At 45.0% G+C, this 26,320-nt stretch overlaps 1 protein-coding gene across 1 annotated transcript in view; it reads left to right on the plus strand.

Moving 5' to 3' along the window:
* The window catches only part of RAD52 (RAD52 homolog, DNA repair protein), a 257,504-nt gene that overhangs the window by 47,122 nt on the left and 184,062 nt on the right, over positions 1-26,320 (plus strand).

Consider the following 26,320-nt stretch of genomic DNA (forward strand, 5'->3'; position numbering starts at 1 on the left):
GAAGCAGCACAGAGACCTAAGATAACCCTGGAGGAGCTGCAGAGTTCCACAGCAGAGACTGGAGTATCTGTACATAGGACGCCAATAAGCCATATGCTCCATAGAGTTGGGGCTTATGGCAGAGTGGCCAGAAGAAAGCCATTACTTTCAACAAAAAACTAAATGCCACAATTTGAGTTTGCGAAAAGGCTTGTGGGAGACTCCCAAAATGTATGGAGGAAGGTGCTTTGGTCTGATGAGACTAAAATTTAACTTTCTGGAGCAAACCCAACACATCACATCTCCCAAAGAACAAACTTCCCCACAGTGAACCGTGGTGGCTGCATCATGCCGTGGGGATGTTTTTTAACAGTCGTGACTGGGAAACTGGTCAGAGTTGAGGGAAAGATGGATGGTGATATATATATATAGAGATATTCTTGAGCAAAACCTGTACCACTCTGTGTGTGTGATTTGAGGCTAGGATGGAGGTTCACCTTCCAGCAGGACAATGACCCCAAACACACTGCTAAAGCAACACTTGAGTGGTTTAAGGGGAAACATGTAAATGTGTTGGAATGGCTTAGTCAAAGACTAGACCTCAATCCAATAGAAAATCTGTGGTCAGACTTAAAGATTGCTTTTCACAAGTGCAAACCATCCAACTTGAAGGAGCTGGAGCAGTTTTGCAAGGAGGAATGAACAAAAATCCCAGTGGTAAGATGTGGCAAGCTCATAGAGACTTATCCAAAGTGACTTGGAGCTGTGATAGCTGCAAAAGGTGGCTCTACGAAGTATTGACTTTAGGGGGGTGAATAGTTATGCATATTGACTTTTTATGTTATTTTGTCCTATTTGTTGTTTGATTCACAATAAAAAAAAAAAATCTTCAAAGTTGTGGGTACGTTCTGTAAATTAAATGATGCAAATCCTCAAACAATCCATTTTAATTCCAGGTTGTGAGGCAACAAAACACCAAAAATGCCAAGGGGGTGAATACTTTTGCAAGGCACTGTAAATACACTCACCATAGACCACAGGAGGCCTATCTTAGGGCATTCCCAGACCATGTGACTAAAAGTCCCTTCCGCCCCAATACATTTGTGACAGGTTGCAGAATCTCTCTTATGCATGCAAAATAATGTAGCTGGTGTATAGTTTGCCATTTCTGTACCCTCTCTCAAAAAGCCCTTATAATCGTTGTCAAATTTAGTTCCAAGAACCTAGAAATAGGAAGCTGCACCAGAATCCCCAAATATTTAAACAATTTTGACAAAGGAATGGGGCAGTCCGAGGAAACCGCCACAGTCATCAATGGGAAATGTCTAGTTAATTCGGAACCCAGAATAGTCTCCAAACTCCTGGATCAGCCTGAAGGCCGCCGAGAGTGAGGGACCCGGATCCTGTAGATACAGTAGCATGTTGTCCACATATAAGGAAACGCGTTCCTCCAACTGCCCCACCTGAAGACCAGACAGGTTAGTACTAGATCTCAGCCAAGCCGCAGAGGGCTCTATGGCTAGAGCAAACAGGAGGGGAGACGATGGACAACCTCGCCTAGTCCCATGGAAAATAGGAAAGGATTCCGATATAATACCATTAACCCGTAATCTTACCAGCGGTTCCGTATACAGTAGCCTCACCAAGGAGATAAAGACAGGACCGAATCCATAGGATTCCAAGAGACGGAACAAGTAAGACCACTCCACCGCATCAAAAACCTTCTTGGTGTCTAAAGAGGCCACTACCCTTGTCCCGGAGTTGTTATGTTTAGTCTTAAGGTTCACAAAAAGCATCCTGACATTCATCTGAGCACATCTACCTGGGATAAATCCCATTTGATCCGCATTAACCAGTTATAGGATAACTGTTTGCAGTCTCTCTGCAATAATCTTAGCCAGAATTTTTGTATCTACATTCATTAATGGGATCGGATGGTAGGAGTCGCACTCCCTAGGATCTTTCCCACCTTTAGGGATCAGAACCACCAAAGCTTCTCTCATAGAAGGTGGCGTTCTACTCTCCGATCTGGCCAAAGCAAACACACGAAGCAGGCGAGGCGCTAAACTATTCCTAAATGTGTGGTATCACTCTGAGGGAAGACCATCAAGACCAGGAGATTTTCGGGGAGCAAAAGAAGAAATTGCCCCCTCCACCTCTTCCACAGTAATATCCTATCTTCATTTGTCAATACAGGTAGATCAATATTAGCTAAATAGGTCTCCAATGCATCTCCTCCCGCAGAGGCAAACGACACATAACGTTCCCCTAAAGAATTGAGTAAAGATATGTAGACTTTCAGCCGTGTCACACACCTCAGATTGGTGCCTATTTGTAAACACTTTTTATATAGACAGACATATTCCAGTCTAGCTAAGTGTGCCAGAAGTCTGGTATTCTTATCCCCAAACTCAAATATGCGCCTACTTTTGTGTAATCCTAAGTTTAGTAGTCTGATCAGTCAGAACAGAATGTGATCCCTAGTTTTTTCCCTCAAGGCCAGTAATCCCTGGTACCGTAGAGGCCCGCTAACCTCAGCAATAAACACCCCTCTCGAAGTATCTTTAAAAGCTTCCCACTGAAGGGAGTAGACCCAGCATCCCTATTTTCAACCCAAAAGAGGCTGATAACTTGATTACAATTGATCTTAACATATTCCTCTTGCAATCAACTAGCTTCCATCCGCCAATGACGGATCCCGAGTTTAAGCCCAATATTAAGTTCCATCAGAATGGGAGAATGGTCAGAGAGAGCTCTGGGCAGATACAGTTCTGCTCCATAAGTTTACATGCCCTGGCAAAATGTATGATTTCTTGGCCATTTTGTCAGAGAATATAAACAGTAGAAGTCTGACGACGAAACGTGCGTAGGGCGGGTTACGAACGTCTTGCAGCACCTCTAACAAAGGGAATTCGCTGACTTTTGGCATGCTTGATTTGTTCATTTGAAATGTGAGTACATTTGTCTGTTAAGTTTTAATAAAAGTTCTCCTATGGTTTTACGCGATGGGCATACCTTCTTTCCTTTACATGTAATTACTACACCACAATACGCAAGTAAAGTTTGGGGGATATCCTTGATTGCTGCACAGTGGCAGACACTGTGACCGCGCATACCCCTGCAGGGGAAAGGAGAATCCGGTGAGTGCAAGCATTGTCAGAGCATGCAGACAAGGCACTAATTAAAGAAACCAGCACCTGGATAAGAAGCTTTCCTACAGATATTTGACCCTCAAAGATTGAACACTACAAAATACTCCAAAAAGAACTTGTTTTTTTCATAAACGGAACTTTTCCTATCCAACCAATACTGGTCACAGCACAAGAGTCACTATTTATGATGGATACTTTGCACAATGTTGTATGGATTTGTATGATTTAACACTGGTCACTTTAGTGATGCTGCACTATGCACTTTTGTTGAATAATTGAAGCACCTTATGTTGCAATTGTACCTTTAACAGTAAGGACTTGGCACCAGTCACATATTTATTCATTTTTTCATTTTTGGCACACACACTTTAGGAATTATAAAGTCATTTTAAAGAGAGGTGTTTTTTTTTTTTTTTTTTTTTTTAACACTTTCCACCTAGATGATATTACATCTATATCCACAACTACTTTATTACTTAACTTAAAGGGCACAATGCACCTTTGTTGAACAATTGGAGCACCAGTTGTTGTATTTTCATTTTGAATAGAAATATTCACCACCAGTCAGTTTTATTCAATTTTTGAACATATACAGGTTTTAGAAGCAATTCTATAAGGATACTAGGCAATACATTCACTACAAAGAAAGAAGAAAAAAAAAAAATTTTTGTCTCCATAAGGGTAGCGCCATACTACTCCTGCTTTTTTACCATTTTTTAATACTTTCCACTTAGGTGGTATTGTATGTGTAGAGTCAGCAGCCATATCCATAACTAAAACATTCAATTCATTGCGCGGCTTTACCCCATACACCTAATATAGATAACACAACTTTTCTTTCACTCATGGTTAGTGTTTGGCTGAACCCATTTATTATCAATCAACTGTGTTTACTCTTTTTAAATCATGACAACAGAAACTACCCAAATGACCCTGATCAAAAGTTTACATACCCTAGTTCTTAATACCGTGTATTGCCCCGTTTAACATCATTGACAGCTTGAAGTCTTTTGCGGTATTTGTGGATGAGGCTCGTTATCTTCTAAGATGGTAAAGTTCCTGTAAATTCTTTGGCCGTCTTGCATGAACTGCACGTTGCGATCTCCCCAGAATGGCTCAATGATATTGAGGTCAGGAGTCTGAGGGGGCCACTCCAGAACCTTCGCTTTTTTCTGCTGTAGCCAATGACAGCTCGACTTGGCCTTGTGTTTTGGATCATTGTCAGGTTGGAATGTTCCTCCAGTATTTTTTGATAACATACTGCATTCATCTTGCCATTAATTTTGACCACATTTTCTGTGCCTCTGTAGCTCACGCATCCCCAAAACATCAGCAATCCACCTCCGTGTTTCACAGTAGGAATGGTGTACCTTTCATCATAGGCCTTGCTGACTCCTCTCCAAATGAAGCGTTTATGGTTGTGGCCAAAAAGCTCAATTTTGGTCTTATCCCTCCAAATGACTTTGTGCCAGAAGGTTTGAGGCTTGTCTCTGTGCTGTTTGGCGTATTGTAAGTGGCATTTGCGTAGTAATGGCTTTTTTTCTGGCGACTTGACCATGCAGCCCATCTTTCTTCAAGTGCCTCCTTATTGTGCATCTTGAATCAACCACACCACATGTTTTCAGAGAGTCCTGTATTTCACCTGAAGTTATTTGTGGGTTTTTCTTTGCATCCTGAACAATTTTCCTGGCAGTTGTGGCTGAAATTTTAGTTGGTCTACCTGACCTTGGTTTGGTTTCAACAGAACCCCTCATTTTCCACTTCTTGATTAGAGTTTGAACACTGATGATTGGCATTCTCAATTCATTGTATATCTTTTTATATCCCTTTCCTGTTTTGTACAGTTGAACTACCTTTTCCTGCAGATTCTTTTGACAATTCTTTTGCTTTCCCCATGAATCCAGAAATGTCAGTGTAGCACTGGATGAAAGATGCAAGGGTCTGTCAGGAGTCCAGCAACTCATTGACCTTTTATATACACACACTAATTACAGGCAAACAGATCCCAGGTGAGGATGGTTACATTTAATAGCCATTCAATCTCCTTTGTGTCAACTTGTGTGCATGTTTATCAGGTCAAAATCACCGGGGTATGTAAACTTTTGATTAGGGTCATTTGGGTAGTTTCTGTTGTCATTATGATTTAAAAGGGGGGAAACATAGTTGATTGACAATAAATGGCTTCAGACAAACACTAACCATGAGTGAAAGAAAACTTTTTGTGTTGTCATTCATATTCTCTGAAAAATGGCCAAGAAATCATAAATTCTGCCAGGGTATGTAAACTTATGAGCACAACTGTATGCCACCTCCCTGATCAGCTCCAATCCCTCCCCCTCACTAAGGACGGTGTCTATTCTGGATAGCGATTTATGTGTTTCAGAGTGGAAAGAATATTCCTTAGTGTCCGGATGGCCCTCCCAGCCTTTCCATGGCCACTGCATTAAAATCACCCAAAATGAAAATCTTCCCTTCCGCTTTCTCATATGTGGCCCGTCGCATATCCAAATGAGAGAGCGAGAAGGGAGGGAGGGACATATGAATTCACAAATGCCAGGACCTTATTCAGCACTTTAACCACCAGAATAACACATCTACCCTTAAAGTCAGTCTTAACCGCATTCATGGATATGGGCTGGGCATAGCTTTAGTAACCAATGTAGAAACTCCCCTGGCATAGGAAGTAAAACTGACATTAAAAGCTCCAGCAATATAGGCCCTTTTTAGAGAGAACCCTGGCGCCCTGCAAATGAGTCTCATGCAATAGAATTAGGTGTGGTTACGGCCCCTTTCACACTTGTGCGACTTCACTGCGATTTCATGGACAAAGTTTTGCCGCGATTTTACTGCAATTTTTGCACCATTTTGCCGCGATTTGGGAGCAGTACTACTTTGTACAACTGTGCCACGACTTTGGCATTAACCATGCTTATGCTTACAAAGTCGTACTGAAATCGTGTCTATATTATTCAGGTACGATTTGCATGCTACTTGAGGGTTTAACATTGAGGTCTATGTACATCAACTCGCATGGAAGTTGGACCAAAGTAGTGCAGGGACTACTTTGAAGTCAGCACGACTTAAAGTCGTGCCAATATGAATGGTAGTCATTGAAAATCATGGAGAATGACTTGTCATACGATTTTGCAGTACAAAATCGTGGGACAAGTCGTATAAGTGTCAAAGGGGCCTTATACTACTTAATAAGGAACGCTTAAATTTAGAATTAAGGCCTCGGACGTTCCAGGACACAACTCTAAGATTCACCTCTATTGCAAATGATCATGAAGCAGATAGGTTCCCCCCTGTAGTGGCTGGAAACAAAAGGCCAGGGCTCCCTCCCCAGCAGAAAATCTAGCAGAACAAGGGAGATAGACAGCAGCACATTGCCAGGGATGATATACTTTACACACACTGACCATAAGAAAATCCAGTTCATGTAGAAAAAATTTGCCCAAAAGAAAAAAACACCCATAACCCCCCACCCAGCCACAACATGCCAAGTGCTTGGATCCCATAACCATTAACTAAGGAAAGCGAAGCTGATGTGAGACTTGGCAAAGCCCCACAGCCCCAGCACCAAGAGGTATGAGTCCTTAAATGCAGTCTAGAAAAAATAAAACCAACTTGAGAAAAAAAAACAAAACATAGTCCGTGCAGTATACAGAACAGTCTGCAGGTCCCTATTATGTAGAGATACATCTGAACAGCAAAAATATATATGTATATAATAACAGCACAGGTCGTCCGGAGTGCTGGGGAAGTAAATCTGTGGATCAGATTCCCGGGCAAGGTGTCGCATGACAGAAAGGGGGAAAACAAAACTCCCAGACAGGACTTCCGCAGAGCTTACACACTCCCTCCATGATCTCAGCCGAGCAATCATAGTTGCTAGGGAGGATGTGGGGAATTTCCACCCCTCGGGCGACCCTGGGCATCCAATCATCCTAAAGCCTCAGTAGGGCTTGTGAAGAAATAGACTTTCCCATTATCCACAATGCGCAGTTTAGCTGGGTAAAATCTACTGTAAACCAGATGCAGATCGCTGAGGTGCTTCTTTACTTGGTGAACACTGCCCTCTGTTTTTGAGTGGCAGCCAAAAAAATCAGGGTGAATTGAGATCCGATAGCCATTAAACTCCAGCTCAAAACCAGTCCTGGCCCCCTTCAGAATATTCTCCCGGTCACGGAAATGCAAAATCTTCGCTATCATAGGGCGGGGATTACTCCCTTCGGCGGGGCTCTACTTGGGACACGATGCGTCCGTTATATAGCAAACAGGTTAGTGAAAGTACCAGGAGCCATATGCTCTTTGAGCCAGCCCTCCAAGAACTCCTCAGGGTGTCTCCCCTCTGGGAACCCCACCAACCGAATGTTATTCAGTCGCATGCGATCCTCCATGTCGGCCATTTTTTAAGTATCCTCAGATAAGGTTTTCTTTGCCACCTGGACAGCAGTGTCCATAGGCCTGACAGTATCTTTCAAGGAAGCAATACGTTGATTTGCAACCTGAGCCTTTTCCCTGATTCTCTGCATATCATGCTTCATTAATGAGAACTCAAGTTTAAGCTCTCCAAATGAATCAATAAGTTTGTTCTGACATATCTGTATGGCTGCCATGATCTGTGTAAGGGACGGCTCATCCTCATCTTCCTCCCCCCAGCCTGCTCTGCCCGTGCGGGCCTCCAGCCTGTCCAGAGATCTCCCTCTGCATTTTAGGTGGGCCCTCTGTGGTCTGTGACTCACCCGGTTCTGTGCAGGGGACGCAGGTTGAGCAGGCTCCACATTTCTCACCAGCAGGGGCCATTCTTCCTCCTCCTCCCAGCCACCGGCGCCTTCTTGGGATCCCCAGGCAAATCAGTCCAGCCGTACTCCTGGTGTTTTAGGTGGAGGTGACCATCCTCAGGGGTGCCAGTGATGTCCCTGCACACCTACCCCAACTGTCCGGGTCAGGATCGAGCGTTCTGCTCACAGGATTAAGGCAAAATCAAAAGCCTGCAGATGGAGCTCTGTCCCTGCGGTCCTCACATGCTGTGTGCTGGCTCTGCCCCCCAGGTGGTTTCCACCTTAATCAGGACATCCTCTTCTCTTTTGTCCATCTCCAAAGCACCCCAAAGTGATTTCTTTACATTGTTATACGTAATACATGCAGTGCAAGTTTAGCTCTCCTCTACTGCCTTTATTTGAACTTCAAATTCTTTGTTTGTCCTACCTATGGTCTCTTGCAAAGGCTGTCACGCATCTTGTTCATCTCTAGGTGGATTAGACAGATGGAAAGATGTAAATTATTCTCTCCCTGTTAAGGTAAGTCTCCCCTCTATTCTGGCGTTTTTCTCTGATTGCTAAAAAAGTGAGGATCGCTGGGAGTGGGAAAGGTTATATAGCTGTCCTAAAAAAAATTATTTGCCAATGTTCTCATCTGAAGGTGGCAGTATATAACCCATGTTAGTGGGTCCTGTAATGTACTCTAAGAAAAATATTTTACATGTATGTCAAAAAACCTTATATTTGATACCAGAGTTATTTGCAAACAAACTATTAGTGCTGCTTAAAGTGGTTGTAGACCCTTACCTACTGTATACCCAGTGAAGTGACTGCCCTCAGGTTATACACAGAAATTAAATCCTCCATATGTAAGTTGTACCTGTTTATCTGCAGGCTTCTGCAGAGGGGTGGAGAGCTGAAGTTACACTCTGCAGAGCTCATTGAGGAGAGCTCTGGGAGCTGATTAGAGGGAAGGGACCAGGGACCCCCACCCCTCCACACAGGACACGGGAACAGAGCTGAGGCTGTCAATCAGCTGGTCTCCCTCCCCGTCACCTTTTTTCTCTTGGTGTCAGGAAAACTTATCAGAAGTGATTTATGCTGATAGCAGAGGAACAAGGCAGCAGACAAATGACACTTTGTGCTCCTAATTGAGACCAGTACACACTCTAGAACGGGTAGGCAACCTTAGAGAGATGGAGATCTACTTAAACAACAACGATGAAGTCAAAGATCAGCGGGCACAGTGTCCTGTTAGGGCCGGTTCACACCAGAAGGTGATGCCAGAAAGGCATGTTCCATGTGTTTCCTGCATAGTGTTCAAAATGCACTCCCTTTGTGATCTACTGCGGGTGATGATACATTGTTAACCCCAAAATAGATCCCAAACGCAGTGGACACAAAAACAAAAAGTATTACAAGAGTGTTCAGGAATCAGGAGTGCGTTACGCTCAAAATGCAAGGATCGGGAGTGTATTGCGCTCAAGATGCAGGGATCGGGAGTGCATTGCGCTCAAGATGCAGGGATCGGGAGTGCGTTGCGCTCAAGATGCAGGGATCGGGAGTGCGTTGCGCTGAGACGCAGGGATCGGAAGTGCGTTGCGCTGAAGACGCAGGGACCGGGAGTGCGTTGCGCTGAAGACGCAGGGACCGGGGGTGCGTTGCGCTCAAGATGCAGGGATGGGCCATAGCATTGCCCACTGCCACCTTCACCTCACCCCCACACACACACACATAGTAGTGTAGTCCCCCCCCCCCCCTTTCCCTCCCATTGCATCCTACCGGTGCACACAGGAGACCAAGAAGCAGCACAGTTCTGTAGAGCTTTTTTTTGGTGGTATTTGATCACCTCTGCGGTTTTTAGTTTTTGCGCTATAAACAAAATAAGAGAAAAACAACTATATTTTTTACTTTCTGCTTTAAAACATATGTAATAAAAATATGTAAAAAATCAAATTTCTTCATCAGTTTAGGCCAATTTGTATTCTGCTACATATTTTTGGTAAAATATATCCCAATTAGCGTATATTGATTAGTTTGAGCAAAAGTTATCACGTCTAAAAACTATGGGATAGATTTAGGGATAGGAGTTTTAGTTTTTTTTTGTTTTACTAGTAATGGCGGTGAACAGCGATTATTTATTTTTTGCAGGACTATGACATTGCGGCTGACAAATTGACCAATACAATGATCAGTGCTAAAAAAATGCACTGATCACTGTATAAATGACACTGGCAGGGAAGGAGTTAACAGGGGCAATCAACGGGTTAAATGTGTTCCCTGGGTGTGTTTACTAGCTGTGTGGGGGATGCTGACACTGGACAAAGAGAGAGATCTGTGTTCCTGACCACTAGGAATCACAGATCTCTCTCTTTGTCTGTGACAGAATGACGGCCTGCCTTGTTTACATAGGCAGACCGCCGTTCTGTTAATACCGAGCATGATCGCGGATGGCCAGCCCTGCTGATTGGCTCCAACTGCGTCCAATCACAGCAGGAGCGGGTCGCCGTTGGCGCGTGGGCCCCAGACCAGGGAGTGCGGACAACGTACAGGTACGTTGTTTCGCGCAGTCGGGCCGCCCTGCCGCAGTATATGTGCAGTGGGTGGTCTGGAAATGGTTAATTGAACAAGTCTAAGGCCTGGTTCACACTGGTGCAACATGAAAATTGTGCGACTTTTGTCCTGACTGCCCTGCAACTTGGGTCGGACATCAATCCGACTTCCCTACTTCTTTAACCACCTCAATACTGGGCACTTTCACCCCCTTCCTTCCCAGACCAATTTTCAGCTTTCAGTGCTCTCTCGCTTTGAATGACAATTACTCAGTCATGCTACACTGTACCCAAATGAAATTTTTATCATTTTGTTCACACAAATAGAGCATTCTTTTGGTGGTATTTATTCACCACTTCGTTTTTTATTTTTTGTGATATAAGCGAAAAAAGAGCGAATATTTTGAAAAAAACCCCAAATTTTCTACTTTCTCTTTTAAAAGAAACCAAAAAAATTAAATTTTGTCGAAAATTTAGGCAAAAATGTATTCTACCACATGTCTTTGGTAAATAAAATCCTGATAATTGTATGATCATTGGTTTGTGTGAAAGTTATAGAGTCTACAAGCCATGCTACGCATTATTGAAAATGTATCAATCCTAATGCACTAATGGCCTAATGCACTGATCTCATTTCTTGAGGCCCTAAAATGTCAGGACAGTACAATAACCCCCCAAATGACCCCTTTTTGGAAAGAAGACAGTCTGAGGTATTTAGTAAGAGCCCTTTCACACTGGGGCGGTTTGCAGGCACTATTGCGCTAATAATAGCGCCTGCAAACCGACCCGAAAGTGGCGCTACTTTCATTCCAGTGTGAAAGCCCCGAGGGCTTTCACACTGGAGCGATGCGCTGGCAGGACGGTAAAAAAAAGTCCTGCCAGCAGCATCTTCGGAGCGGTGAAGGAGCGGTGTGTATACCGCTCCTTTACCGCTCCTGCCCATTGAAATCAATGGGACGGCGCGGCTATACCGCCGGCAAAGAGCCTCTGCAGAGGCACTTTGCGGTGGTATTTAACTCTTTCTCGGCCGCTAGCGGGGGGTAAAACCGCCTCGCTAGCGGCCGCATACCGACGGTAAAACGCCGCTAATAATAGCGGCGTTTTACCGCCGATGCCGCTCCCGCCCCAGTGTGAAAGGGCTCTAAGAGGCATAGTGAATTTTTTGAAGTTGAAATTTTTTCCCCACAATGCTTTGGAAAATTAAGAAATATAGATTTTTTTTTTCTTCACTAAATTGTCATATTTACATATTTACAAGTTATTTCTCGCACACGGTGCAGGCATAATTGCAATTACACCCCAAAATATATTCTGCTATTCGTCCTGAGTATGTCGATACCTGATGTGTGAGACTTTTCCACAGCCTGGCCACATACAGAGGCCCAACATCCATATAGCACCATCAGGCGTTCTAAAGGCATAAATTACACATTTCATTTCCTGAGTACCTATCACATTTTTGAAGGCCCTGGAGCACCAGGACAATGGAATTACCCACAAAATGACCCCATTTTGGAAAGAAAACAACCCAATGTATATTCTATGAGACATAATCAGTCTTTTGAACAGGTCATTTCTTTCCACAAGTTTTTTGGAAAATGTGGAAAGAAAATGAAAACCTATTTTTTTTTCTCACAAAGTTGTCAATTTAGAAGATCTTTCTTACACATAGCATGTACATAGCCAAAATGACACCCCAAAATACATTCTGCTACTCGTCCTGAGTATGGCGATACCCCATGTGTGAGACTTTTCCACTGCCTGGCCACATACAGAGGCCCAACATGCAAGTAGCACCTCCAGGCTCCTAACACATAGCATGTACACACCAAGAATTACACCCCAAAATACATTCTGCTGAGCAAAAGGTAAAAAAAAAAAAGCTCATCTGTGGTTTTAGCAGGCAGGAATACCGTTCCAGAGCAGCCAAAGCATTTGTCCAGACAGCCAAAGGAAATGTCCAGGAATTGTCCAGGCAGCAGACAGATATGGAAAAGTATGAACATGGTTCAGTACAGTCCAAGGTTTAGCAGGCAGTTCAGGTAACAGGCATAGGCATGGCCAGTCCAGGTGGCAGGCAAAGGCATGACAAGGTCATGTGGCAGGCAAAGGCATGGCCAGTTCAGGTGGCAGGCAGAGGCATGACCAGTTCAGGTGTCAGCAGGCAGCACTTTGTACATTGGGCCTTGGTCAGGTAAGACCTGAGGACAGGGGTAGAGGCTTCTTCCCACCCAAATCTCTACGAAGCCTGGGAGTCTCCAGACCCTAATCCGAGAAAACTAAAAACCCGGAGAAAAATGTTTTCTCCACTCGGAAAACCTTTTCTGGAGCCCCTCACATATGTGAGACCCCTGTGCTGTACAGTGGCAGGGCAAATGATCAGTTCAGGAGGCAGGCAAAAAGCATGGTCATTTAACAGTCCAGGTCAATTCACGTTGAAGGCAGAAAGATGTTTGGCAGAGGCATAGTTGTTAACAGTCCGGGTCATTCACAGAAATGGCAGATAGTGGAAAAAAATCATCTTCCCTGTACTAATAGTGTAGTGAAGTATGATAGCTCCGATAGCACGTTCCAATACAGAGGCCTGGTTGGGAGGGACATTGGGGACAGTAGTATCTGGTGTCACGGCGAATTCCTCTACTTGCACACACACGACTTTTTTGGGGGGTTTGCGACCTGTTTGGGTAAGAGGGAGGATTTCGGGAAAGTGCCTTTCATGGAGTCTGGCTAATGAATCGGAGCGAATTAGTTGAGGGGCTTGGCCTTGGGGATAGAGAAGGGCTGTGACAACGTCTTCTTTGAATTTTAGACTTTGGGTGCACTTAGAAAAAATGATATATGAATTAAATAGGGCAAGTTGCGTCAAATAAATGGCGACTTTCTTGTACCAAAATAGTGATCTCCTGGTGGCCAAGTAGGGCTGCATCATTTGGTCGTTCATATCCACCCCCCCATGTATAGGTTGTACTCATGCACACATTTTGGCTTCTGTATGGGGCCTCCTCTTGTCTGAAGTGCCACCAAGGTGTCGTCATGTATTGTTGAAAGGATGTAGACATCTCTCTTTTTTTTATCTCTCCATTTCACCGCTAGTACTTCTTCAGTCCGGATACTGGCCATTTCACCCTGCTTCAATTTCTTGGCGACCAATCTTTGTGGGAAGCCAAATTATAAAGTCATATGTGTAACCCGCGGCCCTGTCACACGCCTTATAAAATTTTACCCCACGTCTGGCTCTTTTACTGGGGAGGTATTGTTTTATTCCGAGTCTTCCGGTGAAGTGTACCAGGGATTCGTCCACACATATATTTCTATCAGGGGTAAACATCTCCTTGAAGCTGGTGCAAAAAAAATTGATTAGGGGCTGAATTTTGAATAATTTATCATAACTGGGATGATTTCGAGGGAGGCATTGGGCATTGTTATTGAAGTGTAAAAATCTCATGATCATCTCATAACAGGTTCTGGGCATCAATGAAGAATAGACCGGCATGTGGTGGATAGGTTGGGTAGACCAGTAGGAATGGAGTTCATTTTTTTTGTCAGCCCCATGTTGAGGGTTAGGCCAAGGAAAATTTTAAATTCTTCCACGGTGAGGGGTTTCCAAACAAAAGGACGGGCATATGAGGAACTTGGATTGTTGGCTAGATGTTGGCTGGCGTATAGATTACATTGCTCCACAATGTAGGTTAGGAGATCATTGGTAAAAAATAAATGAAAATAATAAAGTGGGGTTACATTTTCCGTCTGCATCTGAGGGCCTAGCTGGGCTGTAAAAAGGGGTATTACAGGTTCTACTGATGTATCGGGCAGCCATGTTGGATACAGTAGAACATCTGGGAGGCTAGTATGGGCACTGCCTCGTTGATGGGATCCGTTGCTAGCATCTGGCCTATCTTCTAGGAAGGTTGCAGAACTGCTGGTGGATGCCTGCCTATCCCGGAGTGCTGCGCTGCTGGTGGATGCCCTGGAGTGCTGCGCTACTGGTGGATGCCTGCATATCATCCTGGAGTGCTGGGCTGCTGGTGGATGCCTGCATATCATCCTGGAGTGCTGCGCTGCTGATGGATGCCTGCTGGATGCCTGCTGGTGGATGCCCTGGAGTGCTGCGCTGCTGGTCAATGTCTCCTCCTGCTCATTTCTCCTGATTCTCCTTGTTAGGATTCTATCTTCCTCTGTTTCCAACTCGGAGCCACTGCTTTCCACTGGCTCGCTGTCCGAGTCTGACGGAGAGAATTCCCCGCTACTCTCGTCCAACATACTCTGGAGTATTTGGAGAGCCTCCTCTGCGCTGTAAGATCTTTTCGTCATGTTGGTGGGCAGATGTGTCAGATGGCAGGCGGCAGATGTGCCAGATGGTGGGTGGCTAGATGTGCCAGATGGTGGGCAGATGGCGGGTGGCAGATGTGCCTGATGGCGGGTGGCAGATGTGCCTGATGGCGGGCGGCAGATGTGCCTGATGGTGGGCGGCAGATGTGCCTGATGTTGGCGGGCAGATGTGCCTGATGATTTGCGGGCAGATGTGCCTGATTGGCGGGCAGATGTGCCTGATGATGGTGGGCGGCTGATGTGCCAGCTGTTGACGGGCTGATGTGCCAGCTGTTGACGGGCTGATGTGCCTGATCATGGCCAGATGGCGGGAGGCAGATGTGCCTGATGGCGAGCGGCAGATGTGCCTGATGTTGGCGGGCAGATGTGCCTGATCGTGGGCAGATAGCGGGTGGCAGATGTGCCTGATGGCGGGCGGCAGATGTGCCTGATGGTGGGCGGCAGATGTGCCTGATGATTGGCGGGCAGATGTGCCTGATGATGGTGGGAGGCTGATGTGCCAGCTGTTGACGGGCTGATGTGCCAGCTGTTGACGGGCTGATGTGCCAGCTGTTGACGGGCTGATGTGCCTGATCATGGCCTGATGGCGGGCGGCAGATGTGCCTGATGGCGGGCGGCAGATGTGCCTGATGGCGGGCGGCAGATGTGCCAGATGTTGACGTATGAGATTCCCCCCCAAATCCATACCAGACTCTTATGCGAGCATGCAGCCTGGCAGATCAGGAAAGGGGGAACCGTACCACGCCACATGCCCTCAACATAGGGGGTTCTGCCCCCCCACCCCAAAGCACCTTGTCCCCATGTTGATAGGGACAAGGGTCTATTCCCCAGAACCCTGGGCTGTGGTTGTGGGGGTCTGCGGGCAGGGGGATTATTGGAAACTCAAAGCCCCCTTTAAAGAAAGGGTGCCCCTAGGTCTTGCCCCCCCCCCATGAGAATGAGTATAGGGTACTGACAGGAACCGTGAAACAGACGGAGACAGAAAATGCAGTAAAAAAAACACACCTTTTAATAAAGTGGTAAAAATAGCACAAATAGTAAATGTAGTCAAAACATAGCCAGGGTTTGGTAGCCAAGTTGGATAGACAGAACAAGCCAGGAAATCGGGAAGCCAGAGATCAGCATAGTCAGAGGCAGCAGGCAGGATTAGGAACCAGAAGGGATGTAAGCCAGGCAAGTCTTCAACAGGAACACAGCACAAAGTCTCTAGATATGTTGACCAAGACAAAGGCGCTAAATAAATGAGCCAGGCTGTTTAAATAGCCAGAAGGGGCTTTCTGTGGGCTGGACTGAAGAGCAGGAAATGAACACCAGGTGAGCAACTGTGGAACGTTGAGTGCTGACAATTAACCGACAACTGAGCAACCTTAGCACTGAGAAGGGAGAGCTAAGCCTGGCCCTGAGAGTGCCCCCCTCCTCAACTAATGCTCCCCTCAGAGGACCACCAGGTTTGAGGGGAAAATGCCAATGGAAAACACAGAGGAGAACAGGAGCATGTACGTCTGAGGGTGAAACCCAAGAGGGTTCCTCTGGACCGTACCCCTTCCAATGAACCAGGTACTGTATGCGCCTACGGGAGTCAATGATTGATTTCATATTCCTCATGGTTCTCAACCTGCATTGGGCGAGGATGTGGTACCGAGGTGGTGAAGCGGTTGCACACTAAAGGTTTTAATAAGGAGACATGAAAAACATTCGAAATACGCATGTTAGAAGGTCTAATGCATAAGCCACTGTGTTGATCCTACGAAAAGGCCCAATAAACCATGGTGCCAGTTTCAGTGAGGGAACACAGAGTCGAAGGTTACGAGATGACAGCCAGGCCCTGTCCCCAACCTGGCAGGAAGGCGCAGGCAGGCATTGGCGGTTGACATGGAGTCTGTACCTCTCACTGGCACATCGCAAGGACTCTTGGACCTGCACCTAAGTGGAATAAAGACCACAGAGATGCTCCTCTAACACAGGAATTATTTGAGTTACAAATGAGTCAGGCAACGTGGATGGTTGGAAACCATGATTCACCATAAATGGAAACAATCGGGAAGCGGTATTGAGGGCCCTATTGTGGGCAAACTATAACAGAGTTGAAACTTCTCCAAGGCTTGGTTGGCTTGTTCTGCGGCCCCATTGGACTGCAGGTGATATGCAGAGGAGAAAGAAAGCTGAATTCTTAACTGTGCATAAAAGGCTTGCCCAAACCTGGAGACAAACTGGCTATCCCTATCGGAGATGATAACCTTTGATAGCCCATGTAACCAAAAGATCTTCCAAACAAGAATGCATGCCAGTTCTTTGGATGTAGGCGACTTCTTTAGTGGTATACAATGTGACATTTTCGAGGACCACCATGAGAATAACTGTGTTGCCCTGGGAGTTGGGTAACTCCACAATAGACAGGAGGGTCCAAGGCCTCTATCCATTGGGTATGGGGTGTAGGAGGCCCACTGTAAGGTGTCACAGGAACAGGCACCGACTCAACCTTGAAAGCGGAGGAAAACTGACGCGACAATGCGCCGGCCCTTACATTCTTAGTACCGGGTAAGCATGAGACTATGTAATTTGAAGCTTGACAGAAAAAGAGCCCATCGTGCTCTTCTGGGAGATGAGCATTTTACCTCTGACAAGAATGTGAGATTCTTGTGGTCAGTCAAAATGAGGACGGCACAGATGCCTCCATTCTTTAAGCACTAAAATGCACAGGAGGCTTCTGCAAGCGCTCCTTAAAGGAATGTTTCTCTCTGAGTCTGGAGTCGATGAGAATGGCAAACATGATCAACTTCTCCAGATCCATAGGTATGTCTTGGGCTGCTATCTCATCTTTGATGTTATCTGAGAGACAATAAGAAAAAGCAGCCACGAGGGCCTCATTGTTCCAAGCGACCTCTTCTGCCAGAGTACGGAATTCAATGGCGTAATCGGCAATAGTTCTTGTACGTTGATGGACATGAGGCTCTTGGCAGCAGAAGTGGAGAGTGCGGGAACGTCAAATACCCTTTTAAAGGAAACCACAAACTCAGGGTAACTCAGGACAATGGGTTTTTGCATCTCCCATAGAGGGTTTGCCTAGGCCAAGGCTCTATCAGAAAGCAAAGAAATAATGAAGCCTACTTTGCTTCTGTCTGTGGGGAACGCCTGGGGCAGCATCTCAAAGTATATCCCAACCTGGTTGAGAAAACCTCTGCATTGAACTGCCTCCAAATCGCTGGGGAAGCGGAGCGGAACCAGACATACCTCTTACAGAGGTGATATTCGAGGCAGGTGCCTGCACAGAGACTGGAGCAGCAGCAGGGACGGCCTGCAACACAGGTTGTATCGAAACAGCCACAGTGGGAGGATCCAGGTGAGCAGTGCGAATCAGGAGCATCTGTAACGCTATGGCATACTGATCCATGTGGTGATCCTGCACATTTAACCTGGAAAAAATATTACAACAAGGTGGATTGCCTGCACCTTCGGAATTCATGGCGTTCCCCTACTGACAGGAACCATGAAACGGACGGAGACCGAAAATGCAGTAAAAAAAAAATCACACCTTTTAACCACTTAAGGACCGGCCTCGTTTTGGATTTTAGGTGTTTACATGTTTAAAACAGTTTTTTTTGCTAGAAAATTACTTAGAACCCCCAAACATTATATATAGTTTTTTTCTAACACCCTTGAGAATAAAATGGCAGTCAATGCAATACTTTTTTTTTGCACCGTATTTGCGCAGCGGTCTTATAAGCGCACTTTTTTTGGAAAAAAATCACTTTTTTGAATAAAAAAATAAGACAACAGTAAAGTTAGCCTAATTTTTTTTTTATATTGTGAAATATAATGTTACGCCAAGTAAATTGATACCCAACATGTCACGCTTCAAAATTGCGCCCGCTCGTGGAGTGGTGTCAAACTTTTACCCTCAAAATTCTCTATAGGCGACGTTTAAAAAATTCTACAGGTTGCATGTTTTGCATTACAGAGGAGGGCTAAAATTATTGCTCTCGCTCTACCGGTCGCGGCGATACCTCACGTGTGGTTTGACCACCATTTTCATATGCGGGCGCTACTCACGTATGCGTTTGCTTCTGCGCGCGAGCTCGTTGGGACGGGGGGTGTTTAAAATTTTTTTTTTAATTCTTATTATTTATTTTGCATGATTTTATTTATTTTTACACAGTTTAAAAAAAAAAAAATTGTCACTTTTATTCCTATTACAAGGAATGTAAACATCCCTTGTAATAGAAAAAAGCATGACAGGACCTCTTAAATATGAGATCTGGGGTCAAAAAGACCTCAAATCTCATATTTACACTACAATGCAATAAAGAAAAAAAATTTTAAAAAGTCATTTAAAAAAAATGACTTTGAAAAAATTGTGCCTTTTAAGACGTATGGGTGGAAGTGACGTTTTGACGTCGCTTCTGCCCAGCAGTATCATGGAGACGAGTGGGCGCCATCTTAGCCTCACTCGTCTCCAGGCACAGCACAGAGAAGGACGCGATCGCCTCCGCCGCTACCGATGGTTCCGGTAAGCGGAGAAGGGCACTGGATCACAGCGGGAGGGGGGGCCCTCTCCCGCCACCGATAAAAGTGATCTTGTGAATCCGCCGCAGAGACCACTTTTATCTTAAAGCCGACCGCGGCACGAAAACGGGGATACCAGGGTTATGGCAGCTAGCTGCTGCCATAACAACGATATCTGCCGCCAAAGTTTGGACATACATCAGCGTGCGGCGGTCGGCAAGTGGTTAATACAGTAGTAAAAATAGTACAAATAGTAAACGTAGTCAAAACATAGCCAGAGTTTGGTAGCCAAATTGGATAGTCAGAACATGCCAGGAAATCAGGAAGCTAGAGATCAGTGTAGTCGGAGGCAGCAGACAGGATCAGGAACCAGAAGGGAGGTCAACAGGAACACAGCAGAGGGTCTCTAGAAATGTTGACCAAGGCAAAGGTGCTGAATGAATGAGCCAGGCAGGTTAAATAGCCAGAAGGAGCTGGCTGTGGGCTTGACTGAAGAGCAGGAAATGAACACCAGGTGAGCCACTGTGGAATGATGAGTGCTGGAAATTAACCGACAGCTGAGAACTGAGAAGGGAGAGCTGAGCCCTGCCCTGACTGGTACCCCTACCCATTCACCCAAAAAACAAACAAAAAAAACTCTAGTATAATGAAAACATGAGTCAGTTTTTGACAAGTCCTTTATCAAAAATGAATAATGTGCCCGTGATAGCTCCAACATCAAACACAATGTCTTACACAGCCGCCGCTGAACCTCTAAAAAAAAAAGAAAAAACGCTCCTCCTCCAATGCTGGCTCCCGCCATTCTGTCAGCTCCGGTGTCTGACAGTTCTTGTGTAACTTTGGGACATGGCCATCTGGTGACATCACCCAGAGACCTCGCCCCCTGGTGACATCACATACCCATCATGCCTGGGGCAGTGATGTCACAAGGGGTGATGTCTCCGGTTGATGTCACCTGATGGCCACACCCCATAGTTATATATAAACTGTCAGACACCAGAGCTGACAGAATGACAGGAGCCAGCGTTGGAGGAGGAGTGTCTTTTTTATTGTCAAAAACTGACTCTACACCGAGTTCCACTATTACACTACACTGTTTTTTTTTTTTTGTTTTTTTTTGGGTGAATGTGTAGGGGTACCTCATGCTCATTCACATGGGAGGAGGGGCGAGAGCTGGGGGCCCACTTTCTTAAAGGGGGCTTCCAGTTTCTGATAAGCCCCCTTGTCCGCAGACCCCTACAGCCTAGGACCTGCCAGGCTGCATGCTCGGATAAGGGTCTGGTATGGATTTTGGGGGGAGCCCCACGCCATCGTTTGAAAATGATTTGGCCTGGGGTTTCCCCTCAATTCATACCGGACCCAAATGACACGTATGTATTATTCTCAATACATTTTGCATTGCTAACATTGCCTCTGAGCACACGTTGTATGTCACAAGTCGGATCAGTTAAGATGCTGATCCGACTTGGATGCGACTTCAATTAAATTCAGTGGGCTGAAATCAGACCCAAGTCGGACCAATGTAGTGCAGGAACCTTTTCAAAAGTTGGACCGACACATGTCATACCAGTTAGGACAGCTCTCATAGGGAAACACTGATTTTTACATGTCATGCGACTTGTGCTCTCAAAGTCAGAGCGATTGTCGCACCAATGTGAACCGGGTCTCAGAAGCTGATTGGCTACCATGCACAGCTGCACCAGGTTTTGCACGCTCCAGTTTTAGAATATTAACTCCATTATGTGTGTGACTCACCTTGCTCCTCTACACAATAGCACAGAGACCTTTAAATCAGGACTAAAGTATTTATTTATTTTTCTGCACGTCACTTGGCCCGGCTATCTCACTACAGGTAATCTCCTGCACACTTTTCACCTCTCCACTGACACCTGCAGTGGCCTCCCGGATCTGCACACCCACTCTTCGGTTTATACATCTCTCCCTTTGTGATGGGTCTTTTCCACCTTCCCCACTTTTGACACCAGTTGGCTTCACTCCCTGTCTCCTCTTCCACATCCACCCCTTACCTTCACTCCATTCACTCACAATCCCAATTCTCTCCTTTTCATCCCCAGCAGTTATTCCCGGGGCTCGTCACCTGCCCCCATTTGGTGGCCCCAGTAGGCGCTCCGGCCACTTTGCCGGTTGGGGCCGATGGTCTTTTTGGAGCGCGCTCTCTGCCTCAACCCCGGGTAAGATTCAGTGTGCCCGGACCAACACTGCATCACAATGTATGGGCTATCATTCACCCATGCATTTCTTGTGAGTATATCAATATAAACTTGTATGTGTATACGCCAATTTTCCTCATACTTTCACTGATACATAGTTATTGTTATTTTTTTCAACGCAGCTACACTGCATCAGACTCCTGACGATTGGTTGTAAGCCAAGAAACGCGTTGAGTTAACATCAATTGATGCATACTTTTATTCACTGTATTATGTGATATATCATTTTACTACGTTTTGTACATATATAACCATCATTTGAACCATGTCTGTAAACCTACTCATGTCCACATGCCCCATTGTGGCCCAAATGTATCTCTTTTATCATGTATCTGATTTATTGATTTTTTTTTGTAATAAATCATGCATTATCTTCTTGCAATATATTTTGTCGGTATCATCACTAGATACAGGATTGTCTTTAGTCATCCTACTATACTAGTTTTGTGATGTGGATACACTCACCGACATGCCTCACACAAAGTCCCGCTTTCATTCTCCATTGCTTCGTAATTTATGGGATGGAGGCATGTCGGTGCCTGCACACAACACAAGTGGACAGGTCACAACCCCATTTTTGATATTTGAATACCAGGGTGGCAGACACCTGTTCCCTGTGACCTGATAATCCACCTATCTAGCTCATACTCTTCAACCCCATCCACCCCACTATGCCTTACTTACCCATCCCCCTTTTTTCTTCCATTCCTCTTATGTTCCTATACTCATTCCCTATCCCTTGTCTGTTTTGCTGTCTCCCTTTTCTCCTTGGTATCATTCATGTTATAGAGACCTACGGTCCGCCTCTCGCTTACTGACTCATTTCAGTGCAAGAGTTACCCCAACACAGCTATTTGATACCGTTAGCATATTTTACTTGTTTCTATTTTTGCCATTTCCCCCTTTTAGCTATAATAATACTGATTCAATTCAGGGCTAAAAATTTGTGTCGTTTTGTTCCCCCCTTTAGTCAGGCAAACACTGATTTAATTCAGGGCTAAAGTTGTCTCTTTTTTTCGTCCTGTGGTTTTGTTCTTTGTTCCTTGCTTTTTTCGTTTTTATCTTTTGATTTTATTTGTTTTCTCTTTAGTCAGGCAAGATAAACTGATTCAATTCAGGGCTAAAGCTGATCTATAATTTTTTTTTACATTCATTCTTTTACCTACCCATCGTTTTTCCCATCCTCTACTCTTTCATTCCCTGTTATCCCCGTAGTTATACTATATATCCAAGTCCCTAAGTAATGCATCCACACTCTCTTGCTTAATGATTTCATTCATTGCAAGATTCTGTGGCTACCATAATACATTCTTTGCCATTCTCTGTTTCCAATCCGGGCAGAGACTAAAAGCCTTCATATGGCCTGTTTATTCTATGAACTCTGCCTCTTCCCAGGCTTTCTATCTCATTTTATCATTTTTTTGTTTATATTTCCCTTAAACTCAATTTTTCCTGACCCTTCACATATCTGTTTTATACTTTCAGGATGCAGTGGTTGCAGGGACCCATCTGCTCTCTTCCCGGGGTTGCGATGCGCCCAGTCCGCGACCCGCCGCCCGCCCTACTGCTGACGGGGGCGGGCCCTGGCCTCGACGCATCGGCGTCATCTCTCCTACGCCCCGCCTCTGACGCCTTTGGCTGCTATAGGCGGAGCTCACAGGAGATTTACCATCCAGGACCTTGGCGCTGCGGGGTTGGGGATCGGCCGTTTGATGCCTCTGGCCGCCCGCCGCGTCATTATGTCCGTCAATGACGTTGGCGTGAGCGTGCCCCTAACCCTCGGCTATATAACGGCCGTCACTGACCGAGCGCCTCGAGTGTTCACCATGTCCATCTGGGGCACGTCACTTGGCCCGGCTATCTCACTACAGGTAATCTCCTGCACACTTTTCACCTCTCCACTGACACCTGCAGTGGCCTCCCGGATCTGCACACCCACTCTTCGGTTTATACATCTCTCCCTTTGTGATGGGTCTTTTCCACCTTCCCCACTTTTGACACCAGTTGGCTTCACTCCCTGTCTCCTCTTCCACATCCACCCCTTACCTTCACTCCATTCACTCACAATCCCAATTCTCTCCTTTTCATCCCCAGCAGTTATTCCCGGGGCTCGTCACCTGCCCCCATTTGGTGGCCCCAGTAGGCGCTCCGGCCACTTTGCCGGTTGGGGCCGATGGTCTTTTTGGAGCGCGCTCTCTGCCTCAACCCCGGGTAAGATTCAGTGTGCCCGGACCAACACTGCATCACAATGTATGGGCTATCATTCACCCATGCATTTCTTGTGAGTATATCAATATAAACTTGTATGTGTATACGCCAATTTTCCTCATACTTTCACTGATACATAGTTATTGTTATTTTTTTCAACGCAGCTACACTGCATCAGACTCCTGACGATTGGTTGTAAGCCAAGAAACGCGTTGAGTTAACATCAATTGATGCATACTTTTATTCACTGTATTATGTGATATATCATTTTACTACGTTTTGTACATATATAACCATCATTTGAACCATGTCTGTAAACCTACTCATGTCCACATGCCCCATTGTGGCCCAAATGTATCTCTTTTATCATGTATCTGATTTATTGATTTTTTTTTGTAATAAATCATGCATTATCTTCTTGCAATATATTTTGTCGGTATCATCACTAGATACAGGATTGTCTTTAGTCATCCTACTATACTAGTTTTGTGATGTGGATACACTCACCGACATGCCTCACACAAAGTCCCGCTTTCATTCTCCATTGCTTCGTAATTTATGGGATGGAGGCATGTCGGTGCCTGCACACAACACAAGTGGACAGGTCACAACCCCATTTTTGATATTTTCTGCAAAGATGTTGATATTGTAAGCTAAAGCCGAACTACTTACCTTCAGTCTTGCACAGTTGTGCCGCTGCCTGTCTCATGCTGAGATTGTTTCCTCTTGTTTCACTGTGAACTCCCTACAGTGTACATTAGAAGCTAAAGAAAGTCACATAGAGCCCACCTAATTTCCTGTCTTGAGAACATCCAGTATCCTCTATTGCTTCACTCCCCAGCCTGACTGTCCCTTTTAATTAACTTATTTTAGTTCTTTCAATCATGGAGGTACAGAATCACGTGAGCATTACCTAGGTAGGTCTGCATGCAAATACTGTCAGCCTAGGAAAGCCCACTTCCGCAAACTGACATTGAAGCCACAAGGCATTTTTTAAAAGTCTTTGTGTATGTCGTTACAATACAAGACTGACATTTATACCATCAAAGTCAGATACTCCTATCAGTATCATGTTGGAAGTCCTAATTGGAAACATAAACATTAGAACAGAACGGCAAATGTCCTTTTTAGTAATACACAGTTTTCCAAAGACTTATGAGAGGACAAATGGGGGGATAAGGGGGAAGATGGCCATAAACAACTCTATGGTCAGGCCGATATCCAGAATTACTTTGTAAGTGGAAGAGATTAAATAGTCATTAATTGTATACATGTTGTGGGGTATATAAGTTGTCATTTAAACTGGAGCTTTTACTATAAACCAAGCATAGGTGAAGGAAAGAATGGTAGAAGTCAGATTGAGTGATGGAGGGGAAAGAAAAAGGACTGGGGTGTCAGTAAAGTAATATTGACAGGAGGCAAAGGGGGTTGCTACTCTCCCTGGGAAGTGGGTAAGGGTTAAAAAAAAAAAAAAGAGGGAAGGGTAAGGTTGTGACATGGGCAAAAAAAAAGGGGGCTGAGGGTAGCCAGTTTAGGGGTAGAGAATTGGTAAAGAGGTGTGATTTTGAGACATGATGCCTAAATATGCATCTGTAGTGGTGAAATAGTGTCAGGGTCTCCATGTCCATCCTAAGTTTTCCTCCGAGTTGTGCAGTGTGGAAGGGAGATCTTCCATAGTCATGATGTCATCTACCTTATCAAACCAAACAGATTTAGAGGGAGGTTGGACCTGCTTCTACATTAGTGGAATACAGGCTTTTGAGGCATTTATTCCCTCAAGGCATTTTAATATTTACATGACTCCTCCCAGGAGCCAGCCTATTGCTTGCATCAAGCCTGAACGCTCTTGAGAGGAGTACTGAGCCCCTCCCACCAGCCATGATCTACATTTGTTACATAGAGAAGCACATTGAGTTGGGTGATGAACTAAAAAGGTTTTTAATAATAATTGAAAGGTTTTATGTAAAAATTGAATTTGCTTTTGATGGACAGGAAGGAGGACAAACTAGGGAAGGCAAACCATAAGAAGATTAAATGGTAGTGACTTCTGTACTATTATATATCTGTTCCATGGCAAAAAAAAAAAAAAAAAAGTAGTTCATAAAGAACTTCCTGCGAGGGAAAGATTACCTGAAATGCTGAGATATTTGATTTCTCTTTAATTCCATTACATAATCTCCCAGAGAGTAGCCATGACTCATGACTAATTATTCTGTTTGTCAGGTTTGCTGGGGGTGGGGGGAGGTTGATTTGCATATTATAAAGTTAACCAGTTGGAGCCTGCCATTGCTGACCACCTGAAAATACCAGTTGCCAGTGTTTATGCTGATCTACTGAGTTCAAAACACAAGCTACTGACCTTGAACAAGTATTTAGATCAGGAGTGTCAGAGATCAGTTAACAATCCTTCTCTACATTCTTTTCCCATGTGAGTAACTCAGAAGGTATTACTATAATGGAGTCCATATGACATCCAGACAACTACTATTGACAGCTGTCTTTCTGTGCTGGCAGGTTCCCTTTAACTTACAGCCTTGTGGTGTTTTATGGTATCACAGTATACATTTGCTCCTTTTAATTGCCCAGAACAATCAATTGCTGTG

The sequence above is a fragment of the Aquarana catesbeiana genome, linkage group LG03, assembly GCF_042186555.1.
Source record: "Aquarana catesbeiana isolate 2022-GZ linkage group LG03, ASM4218655v1, whole genome shotgun sequence".
NCBI classification, from domain to species: domain Eukaryota; kingdom Metazoa; phylum Chordata; class Amphibia; order Anura; family Ranidae; genus Aquarana; species Aquarana catesbeiana.